Below are 8,980 nucleotides of genomic sequence, written 5' to 3' on the forward strand. Positions count from 1 at the left end.
TTTGGAAGGCTGGGAAGCCTTTGTTTGTTTGGCCGGCTGGGAGGCCTTTGTTTGTTTGGCCGGCTGGGAGGCCTTTGTTTGTTTGGCCGGCTGGGAAGCCTTTGTTTGTTTGGCCGGCTGGGAAGCCTTTGTTTGTTTGGCCGGCTGGGAAGCCTTTGTTTGTTTGGCCGGCTGGGAAGCCTTTGTTTGGCCGGCTGGGAAGCCTTGGTTTGTTTGTTTGGCCGGCTGGGAGGCTTGGTTTGTTTGGCCGACTGGGAGGCCTTGGTTTGTTTGTTTGGCCGACTGGGAGGCCTTGGTTTGTTTGTTTGGCCTACTGGGAGGCCTTGGTTTGTTTGGCCTACTGGGAGGCCTTGGTTTGTTTGGCCGACTGGGAGGCCTTGGTTTGTTTGGCCGACTGGGAGGCCTTGGTTTGTTTGGCCGACTGGGAGGCCTTGGTTTGTTTGGCCGACTGGGAGGCCTTGGTTTGTTTGGCCGACTGGGAGGCCTTGGTTTGTTTGTTTGGCCGACTGGGAGGCCTTGGTTTGTTTGTTTGGCCGACTGGGAGGCCTTGGTTGTTTGTTTGGCCGACTGGGAGGCCTTGGTTTGTTTGTTTGGCCGACTGGGAGGCCTTGGTTTGTTTGTTTGGCCGACTGGGAGGCCTTGGTTTGTTTGGCCGACTGGGAGGCCTTGGTTTGTTTGGCCGACTGGGAGGCCTTGGTTTGTTTGGCCGACTGGGAGGCCTTGGTTTGTTTGGCCGACTGGGAGGCCTTGGTTTGTTTGTTTGGCCGACTGGGAGGCCTTGGTTTGTTTGTTTGGCCGACTGGGAGGCCTTGGTTTGTTTGTTTGGCCGACTGGGAGGCTTTGGTTTGTTTGTTTGGCCGACTGGGAGGCCTTGGTTTGTTTGTTTGGCCGACTGGGAGGCCTTGGTTTGTTTGGCCGACTGGGAGGCCTTGGTTTGTTTGGCCGACTGGGAGGCCTTGGTTTGTTTGGCCGACTGGGAGGCCTTGGTTTGTTTGTTTGGCCGACTGGGAGGCCTTGGTTTGTTTGTTTGGCCGACTGGGAGGCCTTGGTTTGTTTGTTTGGCCGACTGGGAGGCTTTGGTTTGTTTGTTTGGCCGACTGGGAGGCCTTGGTTTGTTTGTTTGGCCGACTGGGAGGCCTTGGTTTGTTTGTTTGGCCGACTGGGAGGCCTTGGTTTGTTTGTTTGGCCGACTGGGAGGCCTTGGTTTGTTTGTTTGGCCGACTGGGAGGCCTTGGTTTGTTTGTTTGGCCGACTGGGAGGCCTTTTTTGTGTTTGTTTGGCCGTCTGTTTTGGCCTTTTTTGTGTTTGTTTGGCCGTCTGTTTTGGCCTTTTTTGTGTTTGGCCTTTTTTGTGTTTGGCCGGCCGTCTGTTTTGGCCTTTTTTGTGTTTGGCCGACTGGGAGACTTTTCTTTGGCTGGCTGGGAGACTTTTCTTTGGCTGGCTGGGAGGCCTTGGTTTGTTTGTTTGACCGACTGGGAGGCCTTTTTTTGTGTTTGTTTGGCCGTCTGTTTTGGCCTTTTTTGTGTTTGGCCTTTTTTGTGTTTGGCCGGCCGTCTGTTTTGGCCTTTTTTGTGTTTGGCCGGCCGTCTGTTTTGGCCTTTTTTGTGTTTGGCCGACTGGGAGACTTTTCTTTGGCTGGCTGGGAGACTTTTCTTTGGCCGGCTGGGAGGCCTTTGTTTGTTTGGCCGGCTGGGAAGCCTTTGTTTGGCTGGCCGGCTGGGAAGCCTTTGTTTGGCTGGCCGGCTGGGAAGCCTTTGTTTGGCCGGCTGGGAAGCCTTGGTTTGTTTGGCCGACTGGGAGGCCTTGGTTTGTTTGGCCGACTGGGAGGCCTTGGTTTGTTTGGCCGACTGGGAGGCCTTGGTTTGTTTGGCCGACTGGGAGGCCTTGGTTTGTTTGGCCGACTGGGAGGCCTTGGTTTGTTTGGCCGACTGGGAGGCCTTGGTTTGTTTGGCCGACTGGGAGGCCTTGGTTTGTTTGGCCGACTGGGAGGCCTTGGTTTGTTTGTTTGGCCGACTGGGAGGCCTTGGTTTGTTTGTTTGGCCGACTGGGAGGCCTTGGTTTGTTTGTTTGGCCGACTGGGAGGCCTTGGTTTGTTTGTTTGGCCGGCCGTCTGTTTTGGCCTTGGTTTGTTTGTTTGGCCGGCCGTCTGTTTTGGCCTTGGTTTGTTTGTTTGGCCGTCTGTTTTGGCCTTTTTTGTGTTTGGCCGTCTGTTTTGGCCTTTTTTTGTGTTTGGCCGGCCGTCTGTTTTGGCCTTTTTTGTGTTTGGCCGACTGGGAGACTTTTCTTTGGCTGGCTGGGAGGCCTTTGTTTGTTTGGCCGGCTGGGAAGCCTTTGTTTGTTTGGCCGGCTGGGAAGCCTTTGTTTGTTTGGCCGGCTGGGAAGCCTTTGTTTGTTTGGCCGGCTGGGAAGCCTTTGTTTGTTTGGCCGGCTGGGAAGCTTTTGTTTGTTTGGCGGGCTGGGAAGCCTTGGTTTGTTTGGCGGGCTGGGAAGCCTTGGTTTGTTTGGCGGGCTGGGAGGCCTTGGTTTGTTTGTTTGGCCGACTGGGAGGCCTTGGTTTGTTTGTTTGGCCGACTGGGAGGCCTTGGTTTGTTTGTTTGGCCGACTGGGAGGCTTTGGTTTGTTTGTTTGGCCGACTGGGAGGCTTTGGTTTGTTTGTTTGGCCGACTGGGAGGCTTTGGTTTGTTTGTTTGGCCGACTGGGAGGCCTTGGTTTGTTTGTTTGGCCGACTGGGAGGCCTTGGTTTGTTTGTTTGGCCGACTGGGAGGCCTTTTTTGTGTTTGTTTGGCCGTCTGTTTTGGCCTTTTTTGTGTTTGTTTGGTCGTCTGTTTTGGCCTTTTTTGTGTTTGTTTGGCCGTCTGTTTTGGCCTTTTTTGTGTTTGGCCTTTTTTGTGTTTGGCCGGCCGTCTGTTTTGGCCTTTTTTGTGTTTGGCCGACTGGGAGACTTTTCTTTGGCTGGCTGGGAGACTTTTCTTTGGCTGGCTGGGAGGCCTTGGTTTGTTTGTTTGACCGACTGGGAGGCCTTTTTTTGTGTTTGTTTGGCCGTCTGTTTTGGCCTTTTTTGTGTTTGGCCTTTTTTGTGTTTGGCCGGCCGTCTGTTTTGGCCTTTTTTGTGTTTGGCCGGCCGTCTGTTTTGGCCTTTTTTGTGTTTGGCCGACTGGGAGACTTTTCTTTGGCTGGCTGGGAGACTTTTCTTTGGCCGGCTGGGAGGCCTTTGTTTGTTTGGCCGGCTGGGAAGCCTTTGTTTGGCTGGCCGGCTGGGAAGCCTTTGTTTGGCTGGCCGGCTGGGAAGCCTTTGTTTGGCCGGCTGGGAAGCCTTGGTTTGTTTGGCCGACTGGGAGGCCTTGGTTTGTTTGGCCGACTGGGAGGCCTTGGTTTGTTTGGCCGACTGGGAGGCCTTGGTTTGTTTGGCCGACTGGGAGGCCTTGGTTTGTTTGGCCGACTGGGAGGCCTTGGTTTGTTTGGCCGACTGGGAGGCCTTGGTTTGTTTGGCCGACTGGGAGGCCTTGGTTTGTTTGGCCGACTGGGAGGCCTTGGTTTGTTTGTTTGGCCGACTGGGAGGCCTTGGTTTGTTTGTTTGGCCGACTGGGAGGCCTTGGTTTGTTTGTTTGGCCGACTGGGAGGCCTTGGTTTGTTTGTTTGGCCGGCCGTCTGTTTTGGCCTTGGTTTGTTTGTTTGGCCGGCCGTCTGTTTTGGCCTTGGTTTGTTTGTTTGGCCGTCTGTTTTGGCCTTTTTTGTGTTTGGCCGTCTGTTTTGGCCTTTTTTTGTGTTTGGCCGGCCGTCTGTTTTGGCCTTTTTTGTGTTTGGCCGACTGGGAGACTTTTCTTTGGCTGGCTGGGAGGCCTTTGTTTGTTTGGCCGGCTGGGAAGCCTTTGTTTGTTTGGCCGGCTGGGAAGCCTTTGTTTGTTTGGCCGGCTGGGAAGCCTTTGTTTGTTTGGCCGGCTGGGAAGCCTTTGTTTGTTTGGCCGGCTGGGAAGCTTTTGTTTGTTTGGCGGGCTGGGAAGCCTTGGTTTGTTTGGCGGGCTGGGAAGCCTTGGTTTGTTTGGCGGGCTGGGAGGCCTTGGTTTGTTTGTTTGGCCGACTGGGAGGCCTTGGTTTGTTTGTTTGGCCGACTGGGAGGCCTTGGTTTGTTTGTTTGGCCGACTGGGAGGCTTTGGTTTGTTTGTTTGGCCGACTGGGAGGCTTTGGTTTGTTTGTTTGGCCGACTGGGAGGCTTTGGTTTGTTTGTTTGGCCGACTGGGAGGCCTTGGTTTGTTTGTTTGGCCGACTGGGAGGCCTTGGTTTGTTTGTTTGGCCGACTGGGAGGCCTTTTTTGTGTTTGTTTGGCCGTCTGTTTTGGCCTTTTTTGTGTTTGTTTGGTCGTCTGTTTTGGCCTTTTTTGTGTTTGTTTGGCCGTCTGTTTTGGCCTTTTTTGTGTTTGGCCTTTTTTGTGTTTGGCCGGCCGTCTGTTTTGGCCTTTTTTGTGTTTGGCCGACTGGGAGACTTTTCTTTGGCTGGCTGGGAGACTTTTCTTTGGCTGGCTGGGAGGCCTTGGTTTGTTTGTTTGACCGACTGGGAGGCCTTTTTTTGTGTTTGTTTGGCCGTCTGTTTTGGCCTTTTTTGTGTTTGGCCTTTTTTGTGTTTGGCCGGCCGTCTGTTTTGGCCTTTTTTGTGTTTGGCCGGCCGTCTGTTTTGGCCTTTTTTGTGTTTGGCCGACTGGGAGACTTTTCTTTGGCTGGCTGGGAGACTTTTCTTTGGCCGGCTGGGAGGCCTTTGTTTGTTTGGCCGGCTGGGAAGCCTTTGTTTGGCTGGCCGGCTGGGAACCCTTTGTTTGGCTGGCCGGCTGGGAAGCCTTTGTTTGGCTGGCCGGCTGGGAAGCCTTTGTTTGGCCGGCTGGGAAGCCTTGGTTTGTTTGTTTGGCCGACTGGGAGGCCTTGGTTTGTTTGGCCGACTGGGAGGCCTTGGTTTGTTTGGCCGACTGGGAGGCCTTGGTTTGTTTGGCCGACTGGGAGGCCTTGGTTTGTTTGGCCGACTGGGAGGCCTTGGTTTGTTTGTTTGGCCGACTGGGAGGCCTTGGTTTGTTTGTTTGGCCGACTGGGAGGCCTTGGTTTGTTTGTTTGGCCGACTGGGAGGCCTTGGTTTGTTTGTTTGGCCGACTGGGAGGCCTTGGTTTGTTTGTTTGGCCGGCCGTCTGTTTTGGCCTTGGTTTGTTTGTTTGGCCGGCCGTCTGTTTTGGCCTTTTTTGTGTTTGGCCGTCTGTTTTGGCCTTTTTTTGTGTTTGGCCGTCTGTTTTGGCCTTTTTTTGTGTTTGGCCGGCCGTCTGTTTTGGCCTTTTTTGTGTTTGGCCGACTGGGAGACTTTTCTTTGGCTGGCTGGGAGGCCTTTGTTTGTTTGGCCGGCTGGGAAGCCTTTGTTTGTTTGGCCGGCTGGGAAGCCTTTGTTTGTTTGGCCGGCTGGGAAGCCTTTGTTTGTTTGGCCGGCTGGGAAGCCTTTGTTTGTTTGGCCGGCTGGGAAGCCTTTGTTTGTTTGGCGGGCTGGGAAGCCTTGGTTTGTTTGGCGGGCTGGGAAGCCTTGGTTTGTTTGGCGGGCTGGGAAGCCTTGGTTTGTTTGGCGGGCTGGGAGGCCTTGGTTTGTTTGTTTGGCCGACTGGGAGGCCTTGGTTTGTTTGTTTGGCCGACTGGGAGGCCTTGGTTTGTTTGTTTGGCCGACTGGGAGGCTTTGGTTTGTTTGTTTGGCCGACTGGGAGGCTTTGGTTTGTTTGTTTGGCCGACTGGGAGGCTTTGGTTTGTTTGTTTGGCCGACTGGGAGGCCATGGTTTGTTTGGCCGACTGGGAGGCCTTGGTTTGTTTGGCCGACTGGGAGGCCTTGGTTTGTTTGGCCGACTGGGAGGCTTTGGTTTGTTTGGCCGACTGGGTGGCCTTGGTTTGTTTGGCCGACTGGGAGGCCTTGGTTTGTTTGGCCGACTGGGAGGCCTTGGTTTGTTTGTTTGGCCGACTGGGAGGCCTTGGTTTGTTTGTTTGGCCGACTGGGAGGCCTTGGTTTGTTTGTTTGGCCGACTGGGAGGCCTTGGTTTGTTTGTTTGGCTGACTGGGAGGCCTTGGTTTGTTTGTTTGGCCGACTGGGAGGCCTTGGTTTGTTTGTTTGGCCGACTGGGAGGCCTTGGTTTGTTTGTTTGGCCGACTGGGAGGCCTTGGTTTGTTTGTTTGGCCGACTGGGAGGCCTTGGTTTGTTTGTTTGGCCGACTGGGAGGCCTTTTTTGTGTTTGTTTGGCCGTCTGTTTTGGCCTTTTTTGTGTTTGGCCTTTTTTGTGTTTGGCCGACTGGGAGACTTTTGGCTGGCTGGGAGACTTTTCTTTGGCTGGCTGGGAGGCCTTTGTTTGTTTGACCGGCTGGGAGGCCTTTGTTTGTTTGACCGGCTGGGAGGCCTTTGTTTGTTGGACAGGCTGCGAGGCCTTTGTTTAGTTTTTGTTTGGCCGTCTGTTTTGGCCTTTTTTGTGTTTGTTTGGCCGTCTAGGAGGCCTTTTGTGTGTTTGTTTGGCCATCTGTTTTGGCCTTTTGTGTGTTTGTTTGGCCGGCTGGGAGGCCTTTTGTGTGTTTGTTTGGCCGGCTGGGAGGCCTTTTGTGTGTTTGTTTGGCCGGCTGGGAGGTCTTTGTTTGTTTGGGAGGCCTTTGTTTGGCTGTTTGGGAGGCCTTTGTTTGGCCGGCTGGGAGGCCAAACAAAGGCCAATTTTGGGGGCGTCTGGTCATCTACAAAATAAGGTCAATATTGTATTTAATTTGTCTCCTCATGGTTTGTCATCTACAAGGTCTCTATTGGGGGGGGGGTCCCCCTCTACAAGGTCAATTTTGAGGGGGTCTGGTCATCTACAATACAAGGTTCATTTTGGGGGGCTCTGGTCATCTACAAAATAAGGTCAATATTGTATTTATTTGTGTCCTCATGGTTTTTGTCATCTACAAGGTCTCTATTGGGGGGTCCCCCTCTACAAGGTCAATTTTGGGGGGTCTGGTCATCTACAATACAAGGTCAATTTTGGGGGGGGTTTGGTCATCTACAATACAAGGTAAAACTTTTTTTTGGGGGGGGGTGTGTCTGGTCATCTACAATACAAGGTCAATATTGTATTTAATTTGTGTCATGGTTTTTGTCATCTACAAGGTCAAAATTGTGGGGTCTGGTCATCTACAATACAAGGTCAATTTTGGGGGAGGTCAGGTCATCTACAATACAAGGTTAATTTTTTTTTGGGGGGGGGGTCTGGTAATCTTCAATACAAGGTCAATTTTGGGGGCGTCTGGTCAGCTACAAAATAAGGTCAATATTGTATTTAATTTGTCTCCTCATGGTTTGTCATCTACAAGGTCTCTATTGGGGGGGTCCCCCTCTACAAGGTCAATTTTTGGGGGGGTCTGGTCATCTACAATACAAGGTCAATTTTGGGGGGGTCTGGTCATCTACAAAATAAGGTCAATATTGTATTTGTGTCATGGTTTTTGTCATCTACAAGGTCTCTATTGGGGGGTCCCCCTCTACAAGGTCAATTTTGGGGGGGGTCTGGTCATCTACAATACAAGGTCAATTTTGGGGGGGGGTTTGGTCATCTACAATACAAGGTCAATTTTATGGGGGGGGGGGTGTCTGGTCATCTACAATACAAGGTCAATGTTGTATTTAATTTGTGTCATAGTTTTTGTCATCTACAAGGTCAAAATTGGGGGGTCTGGTCATCTACAATACAAGGTCAATATTGGGGGGTTTGGTCATCTACAAGGTCTATTGCCCCCCTCCACCACCCCCTTACAAGGTCAATATTGGTTTATCATTCTTACACCATGCACCGCTACAACATTACACAACTCTTACACAATGTGTTATTGGTCACACTCCTGCTGCCTCTCCTCCTGCTGTGCACACTTTTGAGCGTACCATGGGGCACACCAACGGGGGTTCCCTCTCGGCTGCGGGCGTGCCTCCGCAAGAGATCTGCAATCAACACACCTGCCCGTGATGAGCGACCAGCCTTCATAAGCCAGCGGGTGCCAGAACGTAGCTTCTCCTACCCAGTACAGTAAGCCAACACATCTCCAGCCTTCTCTCTCTCCCTGTGTTCCCTTCCCGTCGTGTTCACCGTCTCTCGTGTTGTGTCGTCCTCCAGCTTCTTCGTCGTCGAGCTGTGTATCTCGTCTACCTGGACCCCTTTGGATTCCCCCTTGCCTTCCTGGACTAAGACCTCGCTCCTGTCCTTGACCATCCGCCTGCCCTCTGATGTCCGAGCCTGCTTTTCTGCCTCGATCTCAACACGCACACTCAACACCCTCTGGTGACCACGCTCAGATAATACTTGCACATAGTCACACTACATCTCTTTTAAGCTAATCACACACTGCACTCACATACTGAGCTGTCAATAAACACGCTGACAGCTAACGACATCATCGCCTCTCTGCAGTCTTCTTCTCCCGCTGTCTCGTCACACATTATATATTCTTTCATTCATGTGTTCATTCATTCATGTGTTATCATTACTACACCATGCACCGCAATAACACTACACAACTCTTACACACTGTTATCTATGTATTTATTGATTCATTCGTGTTACTAATTTATCATTCTTACACCATGCACTGCAACAATAACCAACTCTCACACAATGTTATTCGTTCATTACATTATTCATAATCAATCAATCAATCAAAGTTCATTATATAGCCCTAAATCACGAGTGTCTCAAAGGGCTGCACACGCCACAACGACATCCTGGGCTCAGATCCCACATCAGGGCAAGAAAAAAACTCAACCCAATGGGATGACAATGAGAAACCTCGGAGGATAATGTTTATTATTATTATTAGCCTTTATTTAACTAGGTAAAATCCCATTGAGATCAAAGATCTCTTTTCCAAGGGAGACCTGGCCAAGAGAGCAGCAGCAAGGTTGCAATGGAAGTCGAGTGGATCTAGCATAAAATTGTGAGTGTCCAGTCCATAGTGGATCTAGTTAA

At 51.6% G+C, this 8,980-nt stretch overlaps 1 long non-coding RNA gene across 1 annotated transcript; it reads left to right on the forward strand.

The window, feature by feature from the left end:
* The first annotated feature begins 7,623 nt into the window (after nucleotides 1-7,623).
* Nucleotides 7,624-8,408, forward strand: LOC140678404 (uncharacterized). Its single transcript, XR_012050174.1, has 2 exons — nucleotides 7,624-8,044; nucleotides 8,132-8,408. It is a non-coding gene; the product is annotated as an uncharacterized lncRNA (long non-coding RNA).
* Nucleotides 8,409-8,980: the final 572 nt, after the last annotated feature.

Source organism: Nerophis lumbriciformis, unplaced genomic scaffold (genome assembly GCF_033978685.3).
Source record: "Nerophis lumbriciformis unplaced genomic scaffold, RoL_Nlum_v2.1 HiC_scaffold_510, whole genome shotgun sequence".
Taxonomy (NCBI): Eukaryota; Metazoa; Chordata; class Actinopteri; order Syngnathiformes; family Syngnathidae; genus Nerophis; species Nerophis lumbriciformis.